Source organism: Oncorhynchus keta, chromosome 34, assembly GCF_023373465.1.
Source record: "Oncorhynchus keta strain PuntledgeMale-10-30-2019 chromosome 34, Oket_V2, whole genome shotgun sequence".
Taxonomy (NCBI): Eukaryota; Metazoa; Chordata; class Actinopteri; order Salmoniformes; family Salmonidae; genus Oncorhynchus; species Oncorhynchus keta.
The window spans coordinates 22528054-22542681 of NC_068454.1; positions in this window are offsets into that span (position 1 = coordinate 22528054).

A 14628-nucleotide genomic window follows, 5' to 3' on the forward strand; every position below is an offset into this window, starting at 1 on the left:
GTCGTACAGGCCGTCTGGACGTGTAAAGCCCTTTTTACGACCTTCCTGCCCTTCCCTCCTTCCCAGAATAAAAGACCTGATAACCTATTTGGTCTATTTGTCCATTCTTCCTCATGTAGAGTCGGACAGGTTCATCTAGGGAGCGCTGTGGATCAGAGAGAGAGGTTGTACTGACTAGAGCTTTTCCATGGGACACATTTATACTGATAGCATATTGTGAAGGGAGGCCATCACGTCTGGAATAGAATTGTCCATGTCTAAATAGTCATGCACTGTAGTCATCCTATTTTCACATACACATATAAAATACATAATGTATCCTTGAAAACAACACAATCACACAGTATGTCTTCAAGATCAATAGCATCGTTTCTATTTCCTCAGGATGGCTAGTTGATCTGCTGGTGGCTCATTTGATCCTCTATACACTCTACAGGGTCATTCTATTGCTTCATTTATCAACATGCCAGTTGCTCGCATACACTGCATAATCACAAGATGATTGATGTTCGGATCACTCAGCCTGTATAAGGAGCAGAACGTGTGACGAGACCATATGAAAGTACAAAGTTGGCTGAGGGTGTTTGTGTTGGGTTGTCAAAAGCGAGTGTGAGGGGAACACAAGCAGCTATTGTTTTTGATCAGAACTTCATGGAGGCTGATCAAACATTTGTTTTTGACCCTGTGGTATGGAACAGAGGCACGGAGAAACTACTGTAATTCATCACACAGCTTCAACCTATGGATACAAGGACTTTCACGACTTTAAATAACACAAAGACTGCAACGTATTGTAACGAAGGTGTGTGTGTGGAGTGTGTATATGTGTGGGATAGGGATTGCAACAAATTACCTTGCAAATCAAAAGGCAAAAATACAAAGTTGCTACACCAAGAGGTCAGAACATTTTGTGGAGTTGTAAAGAGTTGAGTTAACGGTTGAGTATATACAGCACTTACTGCACGTCTGTGATGATGTCTCCTTCTCCATCTCTGATTGGGTTAGAATCTAAATGAGCTTATCTTCCTGAAGAGGTAATACTCTAACTACGTGCCTGTGTTCGTCTGCAGTATCACACACACACACTCACTCACACACAGACAGAGCCCCCTGCTGGAGTCCTGCCATTGATTGACTGGGGCTGAGGTCAGATAAACACACTGTGCCATGAGATTACATCCGGCAGCGCTCTCCAGAGGTGTGTGTTGGTGTGTCTGTGTGCGTGTGTGCATGTTTCTGTTTCTGTCCGTCCGTGTCTGTGTGTGTGTGTGTGTGTGTGTGTGTGTGTGTGTGTGTGTGTGTGTGTGTGTGTGTGTGTGTGTGTGTGTGTGTGTGTGTGTGTGTGTGTGTGTGTGTGTGTGTGTGTGTGTGCATGCTTCTGTTTCTGTCCGTCTGTGTGTGTGTGTGTGTGTGTGTGTGTGTGTGTGTGTGTGTGTGTGTGTGTGTGTGTGTGTGTGTGTGTGTGTGTGTGTGTGTGTGTGTGTGTGTGTGTGTGTGTGTGTGTGTGTGTGTGTGTGCCTGCTCAATTAGGAGAACAAACAACAGTGTGTATTTCTGGCTGTCAGAGGGGACAGGAGCTGATCAATGCCTCCCTTTGCAGGCTGCACTAGCATCACACACACACACACACACACACAGCATGCTGATCAATGTGTCTCTCTGCAGGCCGTACTATTAGCAGACAGCACAGGGCAGTCTAATAACTGACGTCTGACCTTTTACTTAAATGTTTTATTATCCCGCTCTGGGCCTGGCCACTATGCTCCAGCTGTACACAGCCAAGGAGAAAAGGTGAACTTTGTTTTAACGTTCTGTAAGCGTAATAGAGATGGATCATTGTCTTCCACAGAGCACTATGGTTTGTCAGGGCTGAAGGACTAACAGCAGAGGAGGCTGAGGTCCTTTAGAAGACTGATTCATAGACTGTCACCATACTTACATCCATACATGCCATGTGTGTGATCATCACAGTGTTCTTCATGTGAATAAATCCTCCTAGCTGAAAGCAGTTCATCAGAAGACTATCAGGTGGCGTTCTGTACTCTGTCCTGACAGCTCTGTGCCCACAGTTAAACCAACAGGTTGACACATAAAACTCAGTAAAACTCCTGTTCTATCTCTGTTATCACATCCAGTAGTGCTGTGTCATAGAGGTACAGTACTTCACCACCAGTAGTGTCTGTTAGGCTCCAGTCTCTCCTCTCGTCAACTCTGCAGGGAGATGAGAGGAGAGATCTGAGGACAGAGGCCCTGTGTCTCTCATCCTTGGCTGTGTTCACTTCTTCTGTTATTACTCACCCACAGACAACATCATGCTATCATTTCCATCGCTCTGTCTTGAGTGGCTGAGGGGTTGACGTGGGAGCAGGAAAGCACACATTTATCTTGATGATAAATCGACGCGAGTAGGGCGTTCTGACAGCTGTGTGTGTGTGTGTGCGCATGTGTTCATGTTGGGCATGACCTGCATCCAGCGGAATGTTGAAGTATTGTTGGCAGCAGCTGTTTGTCTCCGACAATGTGCAAGCATCACAAACTGCTTTGTCTTGATGTAAAGTTCTTAGCAGCTTCAACTTATTAAAGTGTGTAATGCGAGGAAAGACACAGTGTAGTGAAATGACACCAGTCCAGTCTCTGCTGCTGCAGGTCCTGAGAAACAATACTGAATCATAGCACTGCATACCTGCATACATGTGTTTGTGGGTATCACCTTGGGCTAGCTGAGAGAGCTCTCTAAGTGCTGATTAATGAAGTAAACGAGGTGGAGAGAGAGAGAAAGTGTGTGTGTATGTGCGTGCGTGCGTGCGTGCGTGTGTGTGTGTGTGTGTGCGTGTGTGCGTGTGTGTGTGTGAGTGAGAGAGAGGACTGGGTGTACCCAGCTAAAGGTCAAAGGCCTGGCAACTAATGAGTTAGGAGCAAGCAGCAGTTCAGATCACCTATCACGGACACACTCCCTGGTCCCTACACCCATAGAGGACAGTCACCACACTGACTGATAGAGTTTATTAATATACCTGACCTACCATAGCATTACCTTCAGACGTTTTTGCATGTCTGGATTCTGAAAATACCTCACACTCCCTGAATTTATAGACAACTCCCAAGATGTGAAGACAATTACTAATTTTTCCCAACCAAAATGTATTTGTTCATCAAGTTCTCTTTAAATGATACTGACCAGTCCATGTACAGATTTAGTGTCACCAAAGTGCTAGCTGTCATTTCAGTTGTCCTCAAAAAGAAGTAGAGCCTTTCAGTCCCGAGTACAGAATAGTATTACCAGTACAGAATAGTATTATCTGTATAGAAAATGATTGCCTGTATAGAATAGTATTAGCTGTATAGAATAGTATTACCTATCAAAGCACAAGGCGAGACCCAGATGCAGACACATGGGGCGGATGGTTGGAGTCTTACAATGTTTATTAACCCAAAGGGGTAGGCAAGAGAATGGTCGTGGACAGGCAAAAAGGTCAAAACCAGCTCAGAGTCCAATAGGTACCCAAGGGCAGACAGAATCAAGGTCAGGGCAGGCAAGATGATCAGGCAGGAAAGAAGTCCAGAGTCAGTCAGGGGTCAGAACCGGGAGGACTATAAAAAGAGAATTAGAAAAGGAGTACCGGAAAAAAACGCTGGTTGACTAAACAAACAAGACGAACTGACACAGAGAGACAGGGAACACAGGGAACACTAGCTCTATAGAATAGTGTTACCTGTATAGAATAGTGTTACCTGTATAGAATAGTGTTACCTGTATAGAATAGTGTTACCTGTGTAGAATAGTATTACCTGTATAGAATAGCATTATCTGTATAGAATAGTATTACCTGTATAGAATAGTACTACCTATACAGAATAGAACTACCTCTATAGAATAGTATTATCTGTATAGAATAGTATTACCTGTATAGAATAGTATTACCTGTATAGAATAGTATTATCTGTATAGAATAGTGTTACCTGTATAGAATAGTATTATCTGTATAGAAAAGTGTTACCTGTATAGAATAGTATTACCTGTATAGAATAGTATTACCTGTATAGAATAGTATTACCTGTATAGAATAGTATTATCTGTATAGAATAGGGTTACCTGTACAGAATAGTATTATCTGTATAGAAAAGTATTATCTGTATAGAATAGTGTTAACTGTATAGAATAGTGTTACCTGTATAGGATAGTATTACCTGTATAGAATAGTATTACCTGTATAGAATAGTATTACCTGTATAGAATAGTATTATCTGTATAGAATAGTGTTACCTGTATAGAATAGTATTATCTGTATAGAAAAGTGTTACCTGTATAGAATAGTATTACCTGTATAGAATAGTATTACCTGTATAGAATAGTATTACCTGTATAGAATAGTATTATCTGTATAGAATAGGGTTATCTGTATAGAATAGTGTTACCTGTGTAGAATAGTATTACCTGTATAGAATAGCATTATCTGTATAGAATAGTATTACCTGTATAGAATAGTACTACCTATACAGAATAGAACTACCTCTATAGAATAGTATTATCTGTATAGAATAGTATTACCTGTATAGAATAGTATTACCTGTATAGAATAGTATTATCTGTATAGAATAGTGTTACCTGTATAGAATAGTATTATCTGTATAGAAAAGTGTTACCTGTATAGAATAGTATTACCTGTATAGAATAGTATTACCTGTATAGAATAGTATTACCTGTATAGAATAGTATTATCTGTATAGAATAGGGTTACCTGTACAGAATAGTATTATCTGTATAGAAAAGTATTATCTGTATAGAATAGTGTTAACTGTATAGAATAGTGTTACCTGTATAGGATAGTATTACCTGTATAGAATAGTATTACCTGTATAGAATAGTATTATCTGTATAGAATAGTGTTACCTGTATAGAATAGTATTATCTGTATAGAAAAGTGTTACCTGTATAGAATAGTATTACCTGTATAGAATAGTATTACCTGTATATAATAGTATTACCTGTATAGAATAGTATTATCTGTATAGAATAGGGTTACCTGTACAGAATAGTATTATCTGTATAGAAAAGTATTATCTGTATAGAATAGTGTTAACTGTATAGAATAGTGTTACCTGTATAGGATAGTATTACCTATATAGAATAGTATTACCTGTATAGAATAGTATTACCTGTATGGAATAGTATTACCTGTATGGAATAGTATTACCTGTATAGAATAGTATTACCTGTATGGAATAGTATTACCTGTATAGAATAGTATTACCTGTATAGAATAGTGTTACCTGCATGGAATAGTATTACCTGTATAGAATAGTGTTACCTGTATATAATAATGTTACCTGTATAGAATAGTGTTACCTGCATGGAATAGTATTACCTGTATAGAATAGTATTACCTGTATAGAATAGTATTATTTGTATAGAATAGTGTTACCTGTATAGAATAGTGTTACCTGTATTGAATAGTGTTACCTGTATAGAATAGTATTAACTGTATAGAAAAGTGTTACCTGTATAGAATAGTATTACCTGTATAGAATAGTTTTACCTGTATAGAATAGTGTTACCTGTATAGAATAGTGTTACCTGTATAGAATATTATTACCTGTATGGTATAGTATTACCTGTATAGAAAAGTATTACCTGTATAGAAAAGTGTTACCTGTATAGAATAGTGTTACCTGTATAGAATATTATTACCTGTATAGAATAGTGTTACCTGTATAGAAATGTGTTACCTGTATAGAATATTATTACCTGTATAGAATAGTGTTATCTGTTAGAGCACTTATTATGCTTTTGGTCCCACGGCTATGTGTCTCTAACTGACAATCAATCTGCGACATAAACCAAGTAGAAACTGATAATTGTGCTCGGCTTCAAAATTGAATTTCAATGAACTGAATGATGAAGATGAAGAAGGTGATTGAATTTATTGCACGCTCACACCCTGAAAAAGACACTTATTTTGTTGTTTCCACTCGTCAGTATTACTTACAGTGCCTTGCAAAAGTATTCGGGCCCCTTGAACTTTGCGACCTTTTGCCACATTTCAGGCTTCAAACATAAAGATATAAAACTGTATATTTTTGTGAAGAATCAACAACAAGTGGGACACAATCATAAAGTGGAACAACATTTATTGGATATTTCAAACTTTTTTAACAAATCAAAAACTGAAAAATTGGGCGTGCAAAATTATTCAGCCCCCTTAAGTTAATACTTTGTAGCGCCACCTTTTGCTGTGATTAAACCTGTAAGTCGCTTGGGGTATGTCTCTATCAGTTTTGCACATCGAGAGACTGAAATTTCTTCCCAGTCCTCCTCCTCGAGCTCAGTGAGGTTGGATGGAGAGCATTTGTGAACAGCAGTTTTCAGTCCTTTCCACAGATTCTCGATTGGATTCAGGTCTGGACTTTGATTTGGCCATTCTAACACCTGGATATGTTTCTTTTTAAACCATTCCATTGTAGATTTTGCTTTATGTTTTGTATCATTGTCTTGTTGGAAGACAAATCTCCGTCCCAGTCTCAGGTCTTTTGCAGACTCCATCAGGTTTTCTTCCAGAATGGTCCTGTATTTGGCTCCATCCATCTTCCCATCAATTTTAACCATCTTCCCTGTCCCTGCTCAAGAAAAGCAGGCCCAAACCATGATGCTGCCACCACCATGTTTGACAGTGGGGATGGTGTGTTCAGGGTGATGAGCTGTGTTGCTTTTACGCCAAACATAATGTTTTGCATTGTTGCCAAAAAGTTCAATTTTGGTTTCATCTGACCAGAGCACCTTCTTCCACATGTTTGGTGTGTCTCCCAGGTGGCTTGTGGCAAACTTTAAACGACACTTTTTATGGATATCTTTAAGAAATGGCTTTCTTCTTGCCACTCTTCCGTTAATGCCAGATTTGTGCAACATAAGACTGATTGTTGTCCTATGGACAGAGTCTCCCACCTCAGCTGTAGATCTCTGCAGTTCATCCAGAGTGATCATGGGCCTCTTGGCTGCATCTCTGATCAGTCTTCTCCTTGTATGAGCTGAAAGTTTAGATGGACGGCCAGGTCTTGGTAGATTTGCAGTGGTCTGATACTCCTTCCATTTCAATATTATCGCTTGCACAGTGCTCCTTGGGATGTTTAAAGCTTGGGAAATCTTTTTGTATCCAAATCCGGCTTTAAACTTCTTCACAACAGTATCTCGGACCTGCCTGGTGTGTTCCTTGCTCTTCATGATGCTCTCTGCACTTTTAACGGACCTCTGAGACGATCACAGTGCAGGTGCATTTATACGGAGACTTGATTACACACAGGTGGATTGTATTTATCATCATTAGTTATTTAGGTCAACATTGGATCATTCAGAGATCCTCACTGAACTTCTGGAGTTTGAAATATCCAATAAATGTCGTTCCACTTCATGATTGTGTCCCACTTGTTGTTGAAAATACAGTTTTATATCTTTATGTTTGAAGCCTGAAATGTGGCAAAAGGTTGCAAAGTTCAAGGGGGCCGAATACTTTCGCAAGGCACTGTACTTAAACTGTTGTTACACTAAGGTTCTTATTCTAAGAAAAACGAAAATGTTCAATTATATTCCATGATATTCTTAAGATATGTGTGTTGACTCAATATAAGCAAGTGATGTCTGCTAAACAATCAAGTTGATGGCACAGTCATATAGCCTCGGCACCTACATAAAGCTGAGTGACTCATTCATTCATGGATTTGGATTTTTTTTTAAACAAGTACCAACATTCTTTCTATAGTCTTTAATGAAGAAATGTTTTGGTTATCCTGACCTGGACACCATGTTTTATAATAGTCCATGATGGGTTGTTAGCAGGACAATAGACTCACCATGTATTATAATAGTCCATGATGGGTTGTTAGCAGGACAATAGACTCACCATGTATTATAATAGTCCATGATGGGTTGTTAGCAGGACAATAGACTCACCATGTATTATAATAGTCCATTATGGGTTGTTAGCAGGACAATAGACTCACCATGTATTATAATAGTCCATTATGGGTTGTTAGCAGGACAATAGACTCACCATGTATTATAATAGTCCATTATGGGTTGTTAGCAGGACAATAGACTCACCATGTATTATAATAGTCCATTATGGGTTGTTAGCAGGACACTAGACTCACCATGTATTATAATAGTCCATTATGACCTATTAGCAGGACAATAGACTCACCATGTATTATAAAGTCCATTATGGCCTATGAACAGGTCAATAGATTCACCATGTATTATAATAGGCCATTATGGTTTTGTAAGCAGGACAATAGACTCACCATGTATTATAATAGTCCATTATGTCCTATTAGCAGGACAATAGACTCACCATGTATTTTCATAGGCCATTATGGTTTTGTTAGCAGGACAATAGACTCACCATGTATTATAAAGTCCATTATGGCCTATTAGCAGGACAATAGACTCACCATGTATTATAATGGTCCATTATGTCCTATTAGCAGGACAATAGACTCACCATGTATTATAATAGGCCATTATGGTTTTGTTAGCAGGACAATAGACTCACCATGTATTATAAAGTGCATTATGACCTATTAGCAGGACAATAGACTCACCATGTATTATAAATACCATTATGGCCTATTAGCAGGACAATAGACTCACCATGTATTATAAAGTCCATTATGGCCTATTAGCAGGACAATAGACTCACCATGTATTATAATAGGCCATTATGGTTTTGTTAGCAGGACAATAGACTCACTATGTATTATAATAGACCAGTATGGCCTATTAGCAGGACAATAGACTCACCATGTATTATAATAGTCCATTATGTCCTATTAGCAGGACAATAGACTCACCATGTATTATATTAGGCCATTATGGTTTTGTTAGCATGACAATAGACTCACTATGTATTATAAAGTCCATTATGGCCTATTAGCATGACAATAGACTCACTATGTATTATAAAGTCCATTATGGCCTATTAGCAGGACAATAGACTCACCATGTATTATAAAGTCCATTATGACCAATTAGCAGGACAATAGACTCACCATGTATTATAAAGTCCATTATGGCCTATTAGCAGGACAATAGACTCACCATGTATTATAAAGTCCATTATGGCCTATTAGCAGGACAATAGACCCACTATGTATTATAAAGTCCATTATGGCCTATTAGCAGGACAATAGACTCACCATGTATTATAAAGTCCATTATGGCCTATTAGCAGGACAATAGACCCACTATGTATTATAAAGTCCATTATGGCCTATTAGCAGGACAATAGACTCTTGCCAACACCTCTCTGTATTTTGATACTTTGTGCAAGACAATTGATCAGCATTAAAACCCTTGTGAATGAGGCCTCTCGAGTGGGGCACCGGTCTTCGACTCTGCATCGCAGTGCAAACTGTGTTGCTGGTTCGATACCCGTGCCAGCCATGACTGGGAGACCTGTGAGGCGACAGTGGGTTTTTGGTTTCTCTCCCTCTAAAAATAGAAATAAATCATTCTAAATAACAAACTGTCTTTATTTACAAATTAGTAAGAATTTCTAACCCCATGTTCAAGAATGGGCTTTTTCTCGCTCATTTTAGGTTAGTTGAAAACTAAATCATCTCCAAAATATTCTTATTTTTTAAACAAGCCATAGAAAGTTGGTTGCAATTTCAGTTTATTCCACTAGAAAATACAGAATAAATACTACAACAAATATTGAGGTTAACTCAAATATACTAATTGATTAAAAAAAACTTTGTTGGCTGTACTAGATTTTCTGTTCCTCCTGAAAGCCCTAATCTGCTCACTTAAATGAACAGAGATCCTGGTCATGGTGCTACAGTATGTTGTTATAGCATCAAAGTGAGGACAATCGGCAATCTGCTGTATACTTATGGCTTATTGTAAGTGAAAGTCACACCTTTCCAGTACTCTTCAGCCTGCTTCAAACTCCACCGTTAACACAGTTACCATTCAAAAATGAGCTGTTTATCTAAAAAAAAAAATTGTGACCAGAGAGAACAGACGAAATGGACATGGTTTTCATCAAGCCAGCTTCTTTCTATGGTGCTACCCATTCCAGGGTTAGGACCGTAACCATCAGAAGACATGAAAATGAGCCAGAGTTGAGAGGATCACCAAAACTAAAGGTATTTTGGTTTCAGTGCATTTTCTTTAAAAAAAATACACAGCATGCCCATCAATGTGTAGGCATACTGTGTAATAAAATGGATAATTAAATAAAGGTGAACAAATATATCGTAAACAATCAATTTTACTAAAAATGTAAATGTGTTTTTGCAGAGCATACAACCTTGCCAACAACCATACGTGGAGATCAGTGGACAAAGATTGGACAACGGGCAGCACCGAATAAATGCATGGTTGCCAAGAAAGCGGTTTGGCTAGATTCTTAAAATGTGCATTTGTGTGTTGGAGTCACTTTTAATTCTTAATTGGTCTACCGTTGATCTACCGGCCACTGTAATCGATGTGGGCTCAGGGCGGAACCATTCTGTTCATCTGATGAAGGTGTACATGGATCAGATTCAAACTTTTGAAGACCGAGATCGAGTCATTGAAGGCAGACCAGCAGAAAGAGAAACATTATCTGAGGGCAGAGACACGGGCGGCAGCGGTATTGGCAGAGAGTCACTTGTCATTGGCAGAGAGTCACTTGTCATTGGCAGAGAGTAAGGCGGTATTGGCAGAGAGTCACTTGTCATTGGCAGAGAGTCACTTGTCATTGGCAGAGAGTCACTTGTCATTGGCAGAGAGTAAGGCGGTATTGGCAGAGAGTCACTTGTCATTGGCAGAGAGTAAGGCGGTATTGGCAGAGAGTCACTTGTCATTGGCAGAGAGTCACTTGTCATTGGCAAAGAGTAAGGCGGTATTGGCAGAGAATCACTTGTCATTGTCAGAGAGTCACTTGTCATTGTCAGAGAGTCACTTGTCATTGGCAGAGAGTAAGGCGGTATTGGCAGAAAGTCACTTGTCATTGGCAGAGAGTAAGGCGGTATTGGCAGAGAGTCACTTGTCATTGGCAGAGAGTAAGGCGGTATTGGCAGAAAGTCACTTTTCATTGGCAGAGAGTAAGGAGGTATTGGCAGAAAGTCACTTTTCATTGGCAGAGAGTAAGGAGGTATTGGCAGAAAGTCACTTGTCATTGGCAGAGAGTAAGGCGGTATTGGCAGAAAGTCACTTTTCATTGGCAGAGAGTAAGGCGGTATTGGCAGAAAGTCACTTTTCATTGGCAGAGAGTAAGGAGGTATTGGCAGAAAGTCACTTTTCATTGGCAGAGAGTAAGGAGGTATTGGCAGAAAGTCACTTTTCATTGGCAGAGAGTAAGGCGGTATTGGCAAAGAGTCACTTTTCATTGGCAGAGAGTAAGGAGGTATTGGCAGAGAGTCACTTGTCACTGGCAGAGAGTAAGGAGGTATTGGCAGAGAGTCACTTGTCATTGGCAGAGAGTAAGGAGGTATTGGCAGAGAGTCACTTGTCACTGGCAGAGAGTAAGGAGGTATTGGCAGAGAGTCACTTGTCACTGGCAGAGAGTAAGGCGGTATTGGCAGAAAGTCACTTTTCATTGGCAGAGAGTAAGGAGGTATTGGCAGAGAGTCACTTGTCACTGGCAGAGAGTAAGGCGGTATTGGCAGAGAGTCACTTGTCATTGGCAGAGAGTAAGGAGGTATTGGCAGAGAGTCACTTGTCACTGGCAGAGAGTAAGGAGGTATTGGCAGAGAGTCACTTGTCATTGGCAGAGAGTAAGGAGGTATTGGCAGAGAGTCACTTGTCACTGGCAGAGAGTAAGGAGGTATTGGCAGAGAGTCACTTGTCACTGGCAGAGAGTAAGGCGGTATTGGCAGAAAGTCACTTTTCATTGGCAGAGAGTCACTTGTCACTGGCAGAGAGTTACGCGGCATTGGTGGAGAGTCAGGCAGAGAACGACGCATTGAAGAGGGCGAGGAACGAGATGGAGTCACACCTGTGAGCTCTGGAACTCCACCTCCGACAGGCAGAGTCAACATACGTGGCGGGTTCGTCAGGTCGTCGGTTCACCCTGACATTTCCATTCCTCTTCTGACAACAGAACTTGACCACCTGCTCACCAGGCACAGCAAGGACCGTCCGGACCATTATGCTGTTCTGCTATTCCAAGGATGTGTAACCGAAGAGAGATACTACGAGTTGACACAGAGTACCAACTGGGATGGATCCCGAGGCAATTGAACCTCCGGGTGTTCATCATTAATACTGTTTCTCAGAAGTTTCTGTCCATGACTGATGCACCCGAAAAAGCATTAAAGACAGAGTTAATGAGTACTTTAGGTCACCAAGAAAGTCTGGACATGGCCTGCTCTCCCTTATGTAAGGAATTTAACCATGTTTATTACGATATGTACTGTAGGCTATGTTTACTTGTCAGACTGCACAGTAGCCTAATAAACATATGTGGGCGGCTTCTATCTTCAAAATGCTTTAAATGCTTTATTATCCAAATGTTTAACGTGAGTGTGGGCGACCTCATGCAACTGCAAAATGACGGAAAAAGCCTATACTGTACAGTACTGTATTTCTTCATCAGCATCTTTATGCTTTCGTTAATAAAATGCTTTCGATAAAAATAGTATTTCAAAACGCAGATGTTTATTTTGTTATGGATCCATTACGAATTACTATGGGAATAAATATCACTGAATGACAGAAATATTGGAACAAAGTATGCTCATCATCAAAGCTTTCCTTTACTCATATAAACACATTATTGATTCTCGGAAGGCAACTAGAGTTCCACATTGTGAATCATTGACTGGGGCTGCTCTTTGTGTGACAGCATTAAGGGAAACAGATGAGTGTGTCTGAGCTCTTATGATAGATCACCTCTGGCTGGGCTTTAATTGTGTGTTGATGAGGACAATATTAGTGGACTGTGTGTGTGTGTGTGTGTACCTCTATGTACATCTATGAAAATAATACTCACCATTTGACATGAAATAAGGAGAAGAGGAGAAGTCTTAGTAAGACAGAACATAGACTGTAGAAAGATTAAATAGATGTTTGCCTGATTTGCCTGATTTTAACTATTGTTATAATTGTGAGAGTTGGGTTAGTGGTCTATGCTTGGTCAGGGGATAAATGGAGTGTTATATGAGCTGCTGAAAGGAGGCATCACACACCTTCATATCCACACTCAGTAATTACAAAGAATGATACATTACCAGCATGGACCACACATAATGAGCTTATGATTGATATGATGGTACGCTACCAGCACCTGGGTTAGAGTGAGGGAGCATACTGACTGATATAGCTACCTGGACAATCAGTGTGTGTGTGTGTGTGTGTGTGTGTGTGTGTGTGTGTGTGTGTGTGTGTGTGTGTGTGTGTGTGTGTGTGTGTGTGTGTGTGTGTGTGTGTGTGTGTGTGTGTGTGTGTGTGTGTGTGTGTGTGTGTGCCAACCCAATCAGGAATCAGTAGAGCCAAGAGTTGACTAAATTGATCAATGTTCCTGGATTATAGCAGTCGATCATGTAAAAGCTAATAGATTTATTTTTAATTAAGTAATCTGGGTGAAATGAGTTCACTAGCGGTAGAAGAGGCTTTTCATAACACCTAGTCTTCCATCGTTATGCCCTCTATCGGTCCACAAATAGTACCAAAACACCACTTCAAAAAATAATCACAATTTCTGAAAACTACTAGGGGGGAAAATGTCCTTCTATTGCATGTACAGTATATATTGACTTCAATAGTCCCATATCAGATGTTGTTTAAAGCCCTGATAGGTCTGTACATACATACATTATAGACACGTCACCATATGTTGTGTTGTTTGAGTGTGATTTCCACAGCATCTTAAAGATACCACCACAGAGGCTGGCAAGCTGCCGCAGCGTTGCTGTATAATCACTTCAACTTCAGCTGAACCCTGCATTTGAATTCTTTTGAAATCTTCCCAGCCCCGTCATGCAATTTTCAACATGTATACAATAGTCACAGTCTTTCATGTCCATTACTGTATACTTGTTCCACTCTCTGTGACAGCATATTTCATAAATAGATGTGCTGCATATTTTTTCCTTTCCTTCTTTATTTTTTAAAGCAATTTAAATAACATAAACGTTTAATGTCTTATAAACTGTCTCATCCTCTCTCTCTCTCTCTCTCTCTCTCTCTCTCTCTCTCTCTCTCTCTCTCTCTCTCTCTCTCTTTCTCTTTGAGTTAATGAGGATATGTGGCAGCTCCTGCGGAGATGTTGAGCTCCTGGTCATCTCTCTCTCTCTCTCTCTCTCTCTCTCTCTCTCTCTCTCTCTCTCTCTCTCTCTCTCTCTCTCTCTCTCTCTCTCTCTCCCTCTCTCTTGGCTGTTTATCTCCCTCTTTGGCTGTCTCTCTATGGCTGTCTATGGCTGTCTCTCTATGGCTGTCTCTCTATGGCTGTCTCTCGCTCTCTCTAGCTGCCCCCCGTCTTGCTCTCTCAATTCAATTTCAATTTCAATTTTAATTCAATCTCTCTCCCTCTCTCTGCCCCTTTCTCCATTTCTCTCTCTCTCTCTCTTCCATTGAGTTGATGAGTATGTGTGGTAGGTCCTGTGGGAATATTGAGTTCCTTTTCCCTTTACTGACATATTGATGGAAGA